This window comes from Puma concolor, chromosome D2 (genome assembly GCF_028749965.1).
Source record: "Puma concolor isolate L17-30 chromosome D2, mPumCon1.1.hap2, whole genome shotgun sequence".
Lineage (NCBI taxonomy): Eukaryota > Metazoa > Chordata > Mammalia > Carnivora > Felidae > Puma > Puma concolor.
In genome coordinates, this window is record NC_141677.1 from 87,959,634 (window position 1) to 87,975,253 (window position 15,620).

General features: G+C 60.9%; 1 long non-coding RNA gene across 2 annotated transcripts; it reads left to right on the forward strand.

The window, feature by feature from the left end:
- The first annotated feature begins 8,915 nt into the window (after positions 1 to 8,915).
- LOC147576251 (uncharacterized) lies at positions 8,916 to 14,616 on the forward strand. 2 transcript variants are annotated; one of them, XR_015241940.1, is made up of 3 exons: positions 8,916 to 11,669; positions 12,978 to 13,276; positions 14,445 to 14,616. It is a non-coding gene; the product is annotated as an uncharacterized LOC147576251 (long non-coding RNA). The 2 variants fall into 2 exon arrangements; XR_015241941.1 differs by having other exon boundaries at positions 8,916 to 9,528.
- Positions 14,617 to 15,620: the final 1,004 nt, after the last annotated feature.

A 15,620-nucleotide genomic window follows, 5' to 3' on the forward strand; every position in this document is an offset into this window, starting at 1 on the left:
CAGCGGACAGGAAGTGGTCATGTTCTGGAAGGAGCGACGGAAAAAAGCCATTTTTCACAGAAGTGTCACGCATGGGACAGCAGCCCTCGCAGAGGCACTTGGCACGTTGGCTTCTCCGAGCTACAGAGCAACGCCCGGTCGCGGGGCACGTCCCCAGGGGGTGCCGAGTGCATTTCCCAGAAAGAAGAGAAGCTACTTCCGTCACAGGGCATCGGGGGCAAAGACCACCGCAGGCCCCTGCGTCCCCTCACCAGGCCTGGGGCACTCCTCGGGCGCTCCCCCCCTCCCAGGATGAACGCTTGTCATGGCCCACGGCTCGCAGAGAGCTCCCACCGCGTGCCAGCCGGGCTTTGCCGTCATCTGGGATCTGGGGGGTCAAGTCCTCCTATGTATGATGGTTCTGTCACATAGATATAAAAATGGCTGGGATTTTCAGAACGGCATTAGGCAACAGTGGTGCGTGTGGACAGGTCCTATTATAATCGAAGCCTGTGGCAGTCTAGACTCTTAATTATAAGTGGGCTTCATGCCCACTGTGGACCCAGATGTGGGGCTTGAACTCAAGACCTGAGATCAAGACCTGAGCAGACATCAAGAGTCAGACACTTAACGGACTGAGCCACCCAGGTGCCCCAAGACTCTTCACTATAAAGACCAAATTAACTTCAAGGGCATGTATGCGTTCACATGGCTTAAGCTTCAGGTCTGGCTTGATCAAGCATCCCAGTCTGGTCTCTAAGTGCGTATCCATGTTCTAGCACAGCTGTCTTCTTTGTCACAGGATGGCTGCAGCGGGTCCAGACCGTTCCCACAGGTACAGACTCGAGGGAACAATGAGCGTATTTTGTCCAGAATTCCCAGCAAAATCCTCGTTATTCTTCATTGGCTCTCATGGGGTCACTTCCCCATCTCGGCCAGGAGAATCTGGTGCTTTGATGACCAGCATAGCTCAGTGTGGACTGGAAAAGGGAGAGAGGCAGAATACCACGCGGGGTGACCCCAAGCAATCAAGGTCCACGCAGAGCCCCCCTCCCACCTCCTCTCCCAAGATGGCCCCTCACAGCAGCGTTCTGACTGCCCACCCCTGCTCTCCAGACCACGGCTGGCACAGCTGGTGGACCAGAATCCGAGCTTTGCGGCCAAGATGGGGGGGCCTGAGTCTGTTGGAGGCAGAGCTCCCCAGGAACAGCCCCGACCCCCACGGCCAGACCTCCCTTTGCTCCTCTGCAGACTGTGAGATGCCCAGAGCCTGCTGGGAAGTTCCCGCTCAGGTGCTAGCCACCTGCACAACCTGACCGCCAGTGGGGGTGCCTCCCGCCGGGGGTTCCAGCTTCTAGCTACTGTTCCGGACAGACAGGCACTCTGCAGCACCCCACGTATTCCGCTCAGAGTCTGTTAAGACTGTCGGGCGCAGATTTCCAACTTTGTCCGCGTTGGCTTTTCTGGAGAGAACGACATTTCTCTGTGGACTGTGGCTATGATAGAGCTTATCCATTTCCCGATGTTAAGCTGTCTTTGCATCCCTGGGATAAACCCACTTGGGAATCTGAGGTCTTCAGTTACCCTTCCTCACGTTTTTGATTTTGAGCTGCTAGTGTTCCAGTGACGATTTTTGCATCTGGGTGGCCAGTAGGTTTTTCCAAAGCGGTTTCAGATTTTTTTTAAGTTTATTTATTTATTTTTGAGACACGGGGGGGGGGGGGGGGGTGTGCACAAATGGGGGAGGGGCAGGGAGAGAGAGAGAGAGAGAGAGAGAGAGAGAATCCCAAGCAGCCTCTACTGTCAGAATCCACAAACCGTGAGATTATGACCTGAACCGACGCCAAGAGTCGGATGCTTAACCGACTTAACCGACTGAGCCGCCCAGGCTCTGTGTGTCGATGGAAGTTAGGCTAGCCTCAGAAATCGAGCTAGGAGGTATCTAGTCTTTCTCAGAAAGGTCTGTGTAGCTTGGGAATCGCTTGTTCTTTACGTGTTGGAAAAGACTCCCCAGGCAATCACGTTTCTCAGAAATCTGTTGCTATCGACTGGTCCGTGCAGTTTTTCTCATGCTTCTTGAGGCCATTCTGTTCATTTATGCTTTCATCGGATTTTCAGATCTTAACTGTGTGTCTTATTGTTATATAATTCTGCATGTTTATATTCTTGTTCTTTTTCTGGGTTCTATTTGCCATGGATCTCTTTCTTTGTTGCTATTTTTTCCCACACGCCAGCAGTTGGATTATTGGTCGACTTGGAAGGTTTTCTGGTTTTTCAGCTTTGGCTTACAAGACGCTCGGTTCTTTCCCCCAGGTTGCTTGTTATTATCCTTTAAAACTAAGGGAGTTGAAAGGTGCGTAGACCTTCACTCCCCTCACAATGACAAGATCGAAGGCTGGTGGTGTGCCCCTGGGAAGAGCTGTTGACATGTCCCGGGGTTGTCCCCAGCAGTGTCTGCAGGCTGCTGGTGTCCCAAGCGCTCTGCCTGTGGCTGTGCTCCCCCCTTTGAGCCCTCAGCTGTTTGGGAGACTTGTCTAAATTCTTAGTGGCCGGGGGTCTCTGTGGCAGCCAGGGGGCCGGCCCAGCCCAGCGTGAGGAGGGGCTCCGTCTGGGTCAGGTCCGTCCCGGGCCCCTCCCTTGTGAGCGCTGCGGGCCGTCCCCTGTCGGGGGAAGTGACAGGCACGGCCCGAGTTGCTGAGGGGTCCTTACCACGCCCTCTCCTTCGCGGCCAGTTTTGTCACCAAGGTGAAAAAAATGTGGTCCCGACACAAGCATTTTCTCGGCATTCTTGAGGTTTTATGAGGTCTGTTAGACACACGAACAAATGTTACAAAGACCTGACACGCACTTGCAAACAAGTGTGTGCTTTGTGTGACACGTGGTCTTTTGTGAGACAATTACCATTTCTAAAAAAATTTTGTTTTAACGTTAATTTTCGAGAGACAGAGAGAGAGAGAGAGAGAGAGAGAGAGAACACGAGCAGCGGAGGGGCAGAGAGAGGGGGAGACACGGAATCCAAAGCTGGCTCCAGGCTCCGAGCTGTCAGCACAGAGCCCGACGCGGGGCTTGAACTCACGGACCGCAAGATCATGACCCGAGCCAGAGTCGGTCGCTTAACCGACTGAGCCCCGCAGGTGACCTGGCAAGACAATTATTTCGACCTTGCGACTGAAGACTGGGGTCTCCTTCATCCACCGGAAGCTGGCCAAAGCACGTGACCCCCTGTCCCCGCGGACGGGCTGTGGTAGGTCGTCTCCAGACTCCGGAGGGTCTGCCTGCGGGCCTGAAGCCTGTTCCTCAGAGCCGGGGGCCCCAGGACCTGGGCCCAGGGACTGTGTGCCCTTCCTGCTCCCTCTGCGGCGTGCACCCCCCAGCGGCCCGCCCGCCCGCGGCTCCTCCGCGCTGTCTGACTCCCCGGATGCCTCAGTCTCCTTCCCGTCCGAAGGTTTGTCCTTCTGTGTGATCATCAGAGAGACCGATGCCGTTCATTCCTCATCCCGTATGCAGGACAGTTTACGGGCTCTGTGATGTGTGTGGGCTGTGTGGTTGTGCATGTTGTATACACGTGTGCTGCACGCGTGTGTGTATGTTGTGTGCATGCATGTGGCGTGTGCGTATGCTGTGTGTGTGTGTGTGTGTGCGGGTGCACACATGTGCACACAGGGCTCCATCCCGTGTCCACCAGTGGCAGGACTGGGGTCTGGTTTGGGTCCCTCCCTGGGGGCTGCTAGGGCCCCCCCAACTAGGGCCGCTGCAGGGAACCCCTGGGGGACTGCATCTGGGGTGTCCTCTGTCCTCCAGGCCCAGTGTCCACGGCTCCCGCTCGGCCCTGGGTCCGCATGAATCGAGGGGAGGTCCCCTGCCCTCTGAGGTCACGGGGATGTGCTGGGGACGGAACCTCAAGGGGCCCTTGGGATCCCCGCAGCCGTGAGGGCCGCTCAGGTTTCTGGTGGGCACGGGCTGGGGGTCCCAACCCGGAGGCTGAGGGGGCTGGCATGTGGCCAGAGGAGGTGGGCTCCCAGGTGGCTTCCCGTCCACGTGCACCAGCCACAGAGGTTCCCGCAGGGCCGGGTGGGGTGCGTTTCCGGGCTCCTCCCCCCCCCCCCCCATCCGCGGGTGGTGGGAGGTTTGGGAGGAAGTCCGCGACAGGACAGGCAGCCAAATATTTTAAATGAAAACCTTTTTCCAAGTGATTCTGAAGTCAACGAAAACCAGCATAATACTTTCATTCCAGAAAATGGCTTTTACAAACCTTTTCACTTTCCCTCGTCCCGCTGAGGCCTCGGGAGTAGGAAGACGCAGGATCCACAAGGTGCCATGGTCGCCATGATCCGTCCCGGGAAGCAGTGTCTTCCCTAAACACAACAGCGTCCTGACGCTCCAAGCAGAGAAAACAAACGACGGAGAACCGGAGGCTGCGAGCCCAAGGTTAACATCGCGTTCTGGGGAGTGAGCGACAACAGACACCCCACACTTGGGGGGCGCTCAGGAAGCGGGGGCGGGGGGGGGGACCCTTCCCGGGTGTCTGCACCTGTGTTCACTGAGGTGACGGCCGCCCAAAGCCACCGGACCTGCCAGGGCTCCCGAGGCCTGCCCTTTCCAGCCGGGACCCTCAACGAGTCCACGCACACACCCCGCTCCGGGTAGCCCCTCCGTTCGGCCTCCCCCATCCCGGAGGGGGGCCCCCAGAGCACAGGGAGCCCCGCCCTCGCCTCCTCCCTGCCCCTCAGCTGGCGGCACAGCTCCTGCTGGGTGAGACCGCAGGGCAGCTACTGGGGACGCGGCTCGGGGCGCTTCCCCTTGGCCAGAAGGCGCCGAAGAAAGTCAGTTTGCTGGGAAGGGACCAAAGGTCCTACGTACGCATGTGCACACACACGTTTTTGTACACGTGCCCTACGTGCGCGCGCATCACACAGCACGTGCACGCACACGTGTGTCCACACGAGCGTGCTCACCTGCCCGTGCATTCACACGCACACACAACAGCACCCAAGCACACACGCATGTATAGACACGTGCACATGTGGGCATGCACTCACACACGTGCACGCGCACTCTCAGACCAGAACTGAAACACACGCACACGCTCACACCGGGACACAGGGCACGCTCACACTAGAACACACGCGAAAGCTCACACCGCTCACACCGGAACACACACGCACGCTCACGTGCATGTCCACAGCTCTCTCGCTCTTCCCACTGCCTCCCCCCCCCCCCCATCCTGCAGACACTTCCTCAAGGACTGGACAGGGTCGGGGGCCTCAGCACTACTGGGCAGCGCAGGGCCCCCCACCCACTGCTCCACTCAGCCAGGCGACCCGCCCCAGAAACCCTTCCAGTAACAGCGGCCTGGCCAGACAGATGGACAGACGGACCGGGCTCCTGGGGGCAGGACCGGCCTGGGACACGCAGGGTGGGGCCTTCAGGTGCTCGTGCCGGCCACACCGGGGTGTCAGGGAGGGGAGGAGGGCAGTGGCCCCCAGGGTGCTTGGGGACACCTGGAGGGGGGGAGACCCAGGCCCAGCCCCTTAGGCCCATGACTCCCCAGGAGGAGAAGGTCAGCATTCTTTGCCAAGGCTGGAATTCTGACATCAGATTTTCCATGCTTGGCTGGAGGGTGGGGGTGGGGGAGCCGTTGCCGGGGAGGGAGGGAGGGAGGAAGGGAGGGAGGGGCGGGGCGGGGCGGGTGGAGGCGGGAGCCTCCTCTGAAGGCCTGGCCTGCTTCTGGGCCCCCCACTGCCCACGCCCGCCCGTCCGCCTGGAGCGCCCTGGCCACGGGCCATCCTGAGACTTTCTCATCCCCGCTTGAGGCCTCGCTGAGTCACGTGGGGGCTGGGTTAGGGGCTCTAAAAATAGCCAGCGGCTGGGGCCAGGCTGGGAGTTATTATTAGGCTGGGACAGAGCCCCTCCTGGGCGGGCTCCCTTCTCTGAGGAGGAAGGGACGTGGTCAGGGGTGGTGGGGCCGCCTGGACACTCAGGCCCATCCCTCCCTGGGCCCAGGGGCCGGAGTCCCTGCGCCTGTGTTCCTCCCACCGGACACCCTTTCTCCTCGGCTCCCCGGGGCGCCCCACAGGGAGGCCCCGGGCCCTTTACACGGGTCAGAGCGGCCCCTGAAGAACAGGCTCATGTGGGGGTCAAGTGAAAATGATCCAGAATTTCAAGACAAGCAGGGGGTCCCTCTGAGCTTGGTGTCCTGTGGGACTGTGCAGCCCACGCCCCAGGAAGCTGGCCCCGCACCCCATCCCCAGAGGTCATTTTGGTCACCCGAGAAGAGAAGTCACAGCCTCGGAGCCTATAGGAGTTTGAGCCATCTCGGGGTGCAGGAGTTCCCCAAACGCCCGCGCCCGGAGTTTGTTTCCAGAGGAGAAACGGCCGTCAGGCCAGCACCTCTCCTGGTTACCGTGACCCATTCACATAGTGTCGTGGCCCTCGGGACAGTCCTCCTGCTGGGGAAGGAGCGAGCGGCCGCTGGGGGCTACCCCATGGGAGCCAAGCCCCGGCTAAGAAGCCCGTGCTCTGAGCCCCTCCCTCGGAATCTCTCCAGTGAACCCCTGCGCCCTGGGCGATGGGGGCGCTGACCCAAGGGCACGCCTGCAGGGTCCTCCACCCATCACAACCCCCTCCTCCCATCCAGCCCAGGACTTCCAACTCGGCCGGCACGGCCTCCAGCCTCACCCCAGAGCCCCAGCATCCTCCAGTGCCAGAGACCCCTGGGAGGGACGCCTACCCGAGGGCCGGACCCCAGCCTCACCCCAGAGCTGGCTGGTGCTCTCCCACCCGCATGGGGTCACCTCTGGTGTTAGAGCCGCGTCCACGCGGCAGTGGGGCAGGAAGGTGCCGGTGCTCCAGAACTAACTAGCTTCCGGACTCAGAGGGAAAGTGAGCCGGATGTCCTGGGGCACAGCCACCCTCTGCCTCTCTGGACAGAAACACAGTGAGGTCCGGGAGGCGGGCGGCCCGGCCCAGGCTCCTCAGGAAGCCCGAGGAGACAGGAACTTCCCCAGAGTGCCTGTGCCCGAACGTCCCTGGGCTGGGGGAGACACGGCTGCGACCTACCAAACACTAACGAGGTCAAGTGACCAAAGGGGCACTTCGGCCATGGGTGTTGCATGATACCCAGAGAGGTGCCAGCTTCTGGGGGCACAAGACGAGGTGGTCATGATGGTGCCCACGGGGCTCAGTCCCCGAGCACAGGGGCCACCTGAGGACAGTGATAACCTGGGAGCTCACAGCTGGGGCTGGGACTCCACCCTCCACGGCAGGCGCCCGACCTCTCGAGGTCCAGAGGAGAGAGCAAGGCCGGCCAGGCCTGGGGGGTTCAGGTTCACCCCTGACCCCAGAGTGGGGTGTCTGGAAAGGCCGTCACACATTGTGAGAGAAGAAACCATTTCCACGTTCGCCTCCCAGACCTTACGACGAAGATGAGAAAGGAATCTGTGGGCTGCAAGGCCGCGAGCCAGGGTTTGTCTGTCTGCCTCAGGGGACACAGAGCCCTCCCGAGGTCTCCGTGACTGTGATCCCGAGTGCCCACTTCTCAGGGCTGCACACATGGGGAAGACTGTCCAGCAGTCTCGTCATCAGCCAATGCTCTCCAGGAGGTCCCCTCGGCATGCAGGGGACAGTTCTGCAGGGGGACGGGTGTGGTCTGTGCGGGTGCGGACGAGTGACTGACCCCAGAATCGGGGTGAGCCTGTCACACCTGGGTCACACTGGTGAGGGGCCGCCGGCACAGGGGCTTGAAGCTGCCCACAGCACAGTGCTGCTGACGTCACATACCCACGTGGCCACCTGCGAATGTCACTTCCAGCTGCCATCGAAGTATATCACCGATGACGTTGAATTCCCAAAAAGCCAAGGGGTAAGCAGGAATTCTGCCCCCCGATCTCCGGCTGGTGCCCTGGAAGCACCACTTCCCAGGGGGCCTGCCCCGCACACAGTCCTGAGTCCCTCGGACTGGCCGCCCGGGCCCGGCCCTGTCCTGCAGCTGAAGCCCGGGGAACGGCGTGGCCCCTTCAGTGGGGCCGCAGGGGAGGTGACCCTGAGACGGCCACCATCCCATGTGAGCTGCCCAGTGCCGGGACCGGGGGAGCCACATGCTACTGTGACACCAGCCGAATGACAGGCACCCGCTGCTGGAGCCCGGTCGGGGCAGTTTTCCGTCCGCCTGGCAGGGGTAGACGTGTGCGCGGGCAGGCTGAGCAAACGCTTCAGGAGGGAGTGTAGGTTAGAGTCAGGGGTGAGCAGGGCTGGGGGGAGATGGGGCAGGGGGGCCACACCCCCTCGCCCACCCCGCCCTAAGGAGAAAATTAAACTTCACATTTATCTTTTTGCTCCAAATAAAGGCCGACCTTTGAGAGGAGACAGCTGATTTGGGGAGATGAGAGGCAGACGAAGAGGCACGTATTCTGCCCAGGCCAGGTCTGGCCCGCAGGTCGCACCCCAGGCAGGCGGCGCGGGGCAGACAGAGCCCCCGGGCCAGCCGGGGCACCTCCTCCGCGGGCCCTCTGCACCGGTTCGCGGTCCGCAGCAGCGTCCACTGGCTGCCCTGTGCTCGTCCGAGCCACCCCCACCCCCGCTGGCCAGGCCTGCGGCTGAGCACGGGGCCCCGGGGCCTCTGGGAAGAAGGAGGGTGGCTGGGCTTCCCCAGGACTCCGGCGGGGGGGGGGGGGCTTGGCACAGCAGTTTGGGGAGCAGGACAGGTACAGACAAGACCCGCTGGGGGGTGTAGACAGACTTCCTGCTGGCGTGCTTCATCTGCTTTAGGCCCTCCACGTTGGGGCCAGAACCCTGGGAGGCCGTGTTCCCTTTCACTTACCCGAGCTTCCACCCCCTTTCCCTCCCTCCCCCTGCTCCCTCCTCCCTTTCCTTCCCCTCCGTCTTCTCCGCTCCTCCCTCCTTCCCGCCTCCCCTGGCCCTTGCTAAGCCTGGGAACCTCCCTCCCCTCCTCTGGCCTTGAGGGGAACAGCTCCCACGATTGTGGTAGGTGCTTGGATCCCCCAGGAGATGGACCAGCAGGCCGCCCACCAAGCAATGAGGGCTGTGTGTCCCTCCCCAGGATAGGGCCCAGGTCCTCGGAGCAGACGATGTCCAGGCTCTTGTGGACACTTGGGGTCAGGGTGGGACGGAGGGTTGTTTGGCAAAGAGCCCGCTCCCCACAACAGTCAAGTCCAACAGTCAGGCTTAAATAGGATAGGCCCGGGACCAGAGGCAGGGACCTTGAAGAGGCCTTCGAGGACCCCAAGCTGTCTCCACGGGCGGGATCCCACCTGTTTGGTATCCCTTTCTGAGCACAGCCAGGTGGGGCATTTGGGCTTGCACCTGTAGGAGCCCTTCAGACCCCAGAGACGGGACCCTCAGCACCGCCCCTTATCGGAACACCCTTGCCGGGATCTCCCCTGGGAGACGCCCCTACACGGAGCCCTGCGGTCTGTGTCTAGACGTCCAGCCCTATTGACCTCGGACATGGCCAGGCCCGCCACCGGACCCTGCAGCCTTGGGGTAAAGGCCACAAAGAGAGAGAGGGAGACTGAGGACACAGACCAGGAGGTAAGGGGCCACCTCCATGACCACTCTGCCGGCCCCTCCCCAGCCCAGGACTGAGGGGACGGGGTGGGCTCGGTGCAGAGGCAACAGCGGGCCCCAAGCCAGGTGGGCACAGTGGTGTGGGACCCCTGGTCCTGCAGACCCCCTCATGGCAGCCTGGGCATGTGGGCAGCCCCCTCTCCCCGGGCCGGTGCCGCGCCTTGGGCAGCAGAGGAACGCCGGAAGGTTCTCGGGGGTCCAACGAGGCCTCTGGCCTGGGAGGATTGAGGCCCACTGCAGGGCTGGCCATGGGAGGGGCGGGGCGGGCCATCCTCCCCTAGCTGAGTCCCCGCCTGCAGTCACGCCCGCCTTTGCCCAGCGCCCCCACCCCGATGAATCACCGAAACTCGGCACTCACACGCCCGCCAGACCGGGCTGCCTGCCTGAGGCCAGGACGCGCCATGCCCAACGCCCTCGTTCTGGCTGCTGGGGGCCCGGACGCCCGCGCTCTGCCAGCAGAGGCTTCTGTTCCCCGGGCCCACGGGCCAGGCTCTCCTTCCATCACTCCAGGAAATGGAAATGTTCCTAAAACTTTTCACTTCACAGCTGCTTTTACTTTTTAAGTCCGTGCTTAAAATAGTCTGGAGCCTTTTCCGAGGTTAGAGGGTTGGCCCTGCACCGCCAGGCGGGGAAGGGGGGGCTGTCAGGAGGACGCGCTCAGCCAGAAAGCGCTTCTCCTTTTTATGTAACTTTGGGTTGCGGTGCTCATGTTTTGAAAGTCAGGTGACTTTCCTGTGTGTGGACTAGAGGGCTGCGTGTGCAGCGGCCGGCTCGCTCACAACCGTTTGCACAGCCGTGAACTCAGACTGAGCACTGTCCCCAACAAACCCTGGGTCCCTGGGCCAGACCCTGGCTGTGGTCCTCACCTGCACGCTACTGTCCTCGTAACGGCCCTGGGGGCCCAGCCTAATATCGCACAGCACTCCACAGGTGGGGAAACTGAGGCCAGGAAGTACAGCTGTTTGCCCGAGGCCGCACCCGGAGCCCCACCCCATCAGGCCAGGACGCCCCCGACCGGGAACCTTGCCCTTCACTCAGGAGAGTCAGGCTGCCCGGGGACCCCTCTGTGTCCCCGCCAACCCTCAGGGCTCACTTTCCTGAGGGCCGTGTCCCGGGCCAGCTCTGCCTTCCTGTCCACAGGAAAGTGGACAAGATGCCCTTGGGCTTCAGGATGGAGTCCAGCAGAGTTCCCCGGGGCCCCTCAGGCCCCCCCCAAACATGGCCAGTACAGGAGGGGGGGCCCTGAGATTCTGCAGGTGCAGGCAACAGGTGCACATGAGCCCCTCACCGTGCAGGTCACAGTAGTGGCCGGGCGGACCTCACCGAGGAGGCTCCCCAGGCTGCCTGGAAGCCGTGACACCTGAAGCCAGTTTGGAGCGGGCAGAACCAGTCTGACCACACTCAGGCCAGCTGTGGGCATGGGAGGGGGGCACCGGGAGGGTCTGTGCAGACCTGGCCGGATGCCCTCAGGCCACCAACCACACAGGGCTGAGAGCCTCACCAGGGTGGCCGAGCGTCTGCAGGCTGTTGGGTCCTGTGCCCCGCCTCACTCCCTGTCCCCGCCTGCCCTGGGACCCATGACCCCCCAAGGATGAGGGCTGGAGGCAACAGGCAGTGGCCCTTGGTTGACGCCCGCCACCGTCTCCCCAGTCAGCTTCCTCTTCCTCCCCTCCCCACTCGGCGGCTTCGGGGCCAGTATGCCTGGTGGTGCCGGCCCGGTGCCGGCCCAGAGCCGGTCCCCTGCTCTCTGTCTGCTCTGCCCCAGGGGCTGCACTCCCTAGCCCTTGTACACACGCCTGGATGCAGGGCCTGAAGCCCGATGGCCCCCGCTGCTGGGCTGCACCTGGGCCTGCCGGGAAGGGGAGAATGGCCATGCCCCCTGGGAGCTCAGGAAGGCCCCTCCTGTGACTCAGTTAAGAGCCTGTTGATGGGGCCTGCGGCTGCCGAGAGGGCCTCTAAGAACCAGGACACCAGAGTCCGCGGGGAGCCCCAAGAGAGGGCAGTACCGTGCCGGCCCAGATCACGGGGGGAGGGTGTGGCCCCACTGGCCAGGAGGAGCGGGGTGCCTGCCGAGGTGGCCTGGCCTGGGAGCGGGTTTCTGCCAGGTAAGCAGGAGAGTCGAGGGAAGGTTCTACGCTCCCGCCTGAGCTGGAGCAGGGTTAGGGGCTGGTGGGGCTGCCAGGAGCTGAGTCCTGTGGGACAGGCCATCCCACACCCATGTCCTGGGCATGCTCCTGGGTCAGTCCTATGGCAGTGCCCCGACTCAGGCTTCCTGGAAGAATGGCCTACAGGGAAAGGAACGCACTGAAACTAGTCCTCAGAGTCAAGCCATCATTGTTTTGTGTGGGCTAACGTGAGCAGAAGCCCCTTTCCGGCTGACTCTGCAGGAAAACCCACCACCCCGGGGCTGCTGACCCCGGTGACTCCTTGGGGGGAAGGGGGGACCTCCCCAGCAAGGATGAAGCCTCGCCCTCCCCCCCACAGAGCCGGATGACCCCAGGGCCCAGCTCATCCTGTGCAGCTGTAGGCGAGCCTGGGGAACACGGGGGGGGGGGGGGGGGCCTTCTCAGTCCAATCGCAGGGCTGGACAGCAGCTTCAGGATCTCGGGGTGGTGACCCGGGCTCCATCTACCCACCCCTGTCCACGCTCCCCTCCGCTCTGGCCCCATGGTCCCGGGCTTGCGTCCTGACCTCTATGCGGGTCCGGGCGGGGTAGGCCGGGGAGAGGACGGCCAGGGCGTTTCTTCCCATCCTTCCTGCCCTGGGCTGTGCCACCATGGCCCTCACAGGCTGTCCCTGCCCTCGCCCTGCAGGACCGGGCATGTTCTCCACCCTGTCACCTGCCCACACCCAGGGGACACCTTGCGGGCTCTCAGCCGATGCCCCCACCGGAGTTGGCACAGACGTGGCTCACCCACTAAGCAGGTCCCCTCCCTTGGCTCAAATTCTCTTCTGGGAAGGTTTTGTTTACAGTCTCATGAGTATTTCCTGACGTACCTGACTAATATCGGTGCTTTGCCTCTGGCCCCTCCTCCTCCAGCCTCGGCCCCCAGCCCCCTTCCAGCCCGACCTGGGTCACCACGAGAATCCCCAGAGTGATGCTGTCACTGTCTGTGTGCTCCCAACTTGCACAAGGAGCCCCATGTGTGAGGGTCACCCTGGACTGCGTCCCCTGAGGAGGGACCGGACTGCATGTCTCAGACCCGGCACCGGCCTGCAGGAGCAGTCGGGGTGCAGCAGACCTAGAGGAAGTTGGGCTCCCCAAAGCCCGGGCCCGGGGTCCCGGGCAGGGCTCAGATGCCATCAGGGCCCCCGGCCCTGGCCTCCGTCTCATTCTGTCTCCAGCTCCCTCAGGCTCTGTCGGCCTGTCCCTGTCTCTCTGACCCTCTAGCTCCTCTTTCTTGTCTTTTCAGGCGGCCTGGCCTCTTCTTTGCCTCTTCAGACAGCTTCCACTGCACACGCGGTAGCTGCCGGAAGGGGTTCCAGCCCATCTGGTCTCACAGCTTGCTGCCCTCGGCCCCCGAGCGTGGGCAGCAACGCCCCCTGGGACCTGCATGGTGTGCGGAAGGAGCGGACGAGGGGAGAGGGGTCCTCGAGGGGCAGGGGGCCCGGCACCTCCAGGACCCCCGAGGGCCCCCAGCCAGCAGTGCAGGGGTGGTCCCGTGCTGACTCCGTTCCTGTTCAGGAAACTGGCCACGAGAAGGAGGTGCGTGTCCCAGAGTCAGCTGGGCATCCTTGCCGCGGCCCTGGGAGGAGCCCGGTGGACTCTGAGGGACAGACGGGCCAAGAGGCAGGTCTGTGTCCCTCTCTCTCCTCTCTCCTGGGGTCTCCTGTCTCCTCTCTCTCCTGGGTCAGCGGGAGAAGAGTCCTGTGTGCGGCTGCGGTGTCAGGAGTTAGGACTCTTTCCCGAGAGGACAAGGGCTCGGGCTCGCCCTAGGAGAGATGGGGACAGTCACAGGAACCGCTGTCTGTGGTCTGCAGGCTGGGTGAGGAACCAGGCTGAGAAAGTCTTGCCAAAGGAACAGCCGTTTACCTGGAACCGGGACCACGGGCTTTCTCTGACTCGTGCGTGTGTTTAGAAGCGTGGCCGCCCGCGTATTCCTGCGGGTTCAGCCTCTGAGCTCTGGGAGGACCCCGCTCCAGCCCCAGCCAGCCCTGCCACGTGCCTCCCCAGTCTGCCCCGGGCCGAGTCTGTGCCTTCCCCCCTGCAGGCCTGGCCTCCTCTCCCGCGTCCTTGCCAAGGCACTGCCGGCCGTGGGTGTCCAGATGGAGGAAGCAGGGGTGCTGGGAGGCCAGGTCAGGGAGCAGGTGCGGGGCGTGCCCGCTCTGGGGCGGCTCGGACGCAGAGAGAAGCGGGCCCGGGAGGTTGCGAGCACCAGGACGGGGGCGGGGGCGTGGTTCGTTATTCCCCAGAATTCCAGGGACTCCTGTCTGGTTTGTTTCCTGGCCTTCGGCTGGAAGGGGCCGAATCTGCAGTTGCTAAGCCGACTTTGAGTTCTGAATGGATCTTTTAACGAACGCAAACATGGCAGGAGCCGCTCCTAGAGCCACTTTGAGGTCGGAGGGTGGGGTCCCGGCCGCAGAGTGGGCAACGGGACCACCTGTGGTTCTGCCGCTGGACTGGGGTCAGGGTCTCCTGCCAGCCTCCGGCAGCACTGGAAGGAGGAGTCTGCGGCCCGCACGGCGGCAATGAAAACTCCTGTGCTGCGGGCACCATGGGCAGAGCTCCGTCCGCGTGCGGTGTGGGCCGGGGCGGGGGTGGGGGGGGGGCCCTCTCAGTGAATTGCTTCAAGTGGTTCACCCTTCAAGGTACATCATTTATTTATTAAAAAAAATTTTTTTTTAATGTTTTTATTTATTTTTGAGACAGAGACAGACAGAGCATGAGCAGGGGAGGGGCAGAGAGAGAGGGAGACACAGAACTGGAAGCAGGCTCCAGGCTCCCAGCTGTCAGTACAGAGCCCGACGCGGGGCTCGAACTCACGGAGTGTGAGATCGTGACCTGAGCTCAAGCCGGACGCTTAACGGACTGAGCCACCCAGGCGCCCCAAGGTACATCATTTAAATAATTGTGATAGGACATGTCGTAAAGCAAATATTTTACTTATATTTCAAAAACTTAACAGTTTAATTAAATCTGTTTGTGGCTTGAAAAAAATCTGTCGCATATTTTCCATTTTCGGGTGTATCCTTACTTAGCTTTAAACAGCATTAAAACCTTCATTTCAAACCTGTTAATGTGATTGCCTGCTTGAAAAGTCCAAGAGAATGTCTAGTAAGTTATTGCAGAGAAAAAACCAGAAGTGACAATTCTTAACTGTTAAATGTACATTTAGATGAAATAGCCTTTCTGTTTACAAACCACACTACTTTGAAATATGTGTGAGAAGACAGTCATGTTCCTAATGACAGCACAAAAGATTAAAATACCCAGAAATACATTTAAGAAGTATGTATAACATGTTTTGGGGAAAAAAAAGGAAACTTCACTGAAGGACATATAAGAATCCTTGCATTAGCATAAACGCTTGTTTTGAGACTAACATATCTTAATTTAATTTAATTAAAAAATTTTTTAAATATAATTTATTGTCAAACTGGTTTCCATACAACACCCAGTGGCTCATCCCAACAGGTGCCCTCCTCAATGCCCATCACCCCCTTTCCCCTCTCCCCCACCCCCATCAACCCTCAGTTTGTTCTCATTCCTTAAGAGTCTCTTATGGTTTGCCTCCCTCCCTCCTCTTTTTCCCCCCTTCCCCTTCCCCCATGGTCTTCTGTTAAGTTTCTCAAATTCCACATATGAGTGAAAACATATGATATCTGTCTTTCTCTGTCTGACTTATTTCAGTCAGCATAATACCTTCCAGTTCCGTCCACGTTGCTACAAAGGGCCATATTTCATTCCTTCTCATTGCCACGTAGTACTCCATTGTGTGTATAAACCACAATTTCTTTATCCATTCATCAGTTGATGGACATTTAGGCTCTTTCCATAATTTGGCTATTGTTGGGAGTGCTGCTATAAACATTGGGGTACAAGTGCCTCTATGCAT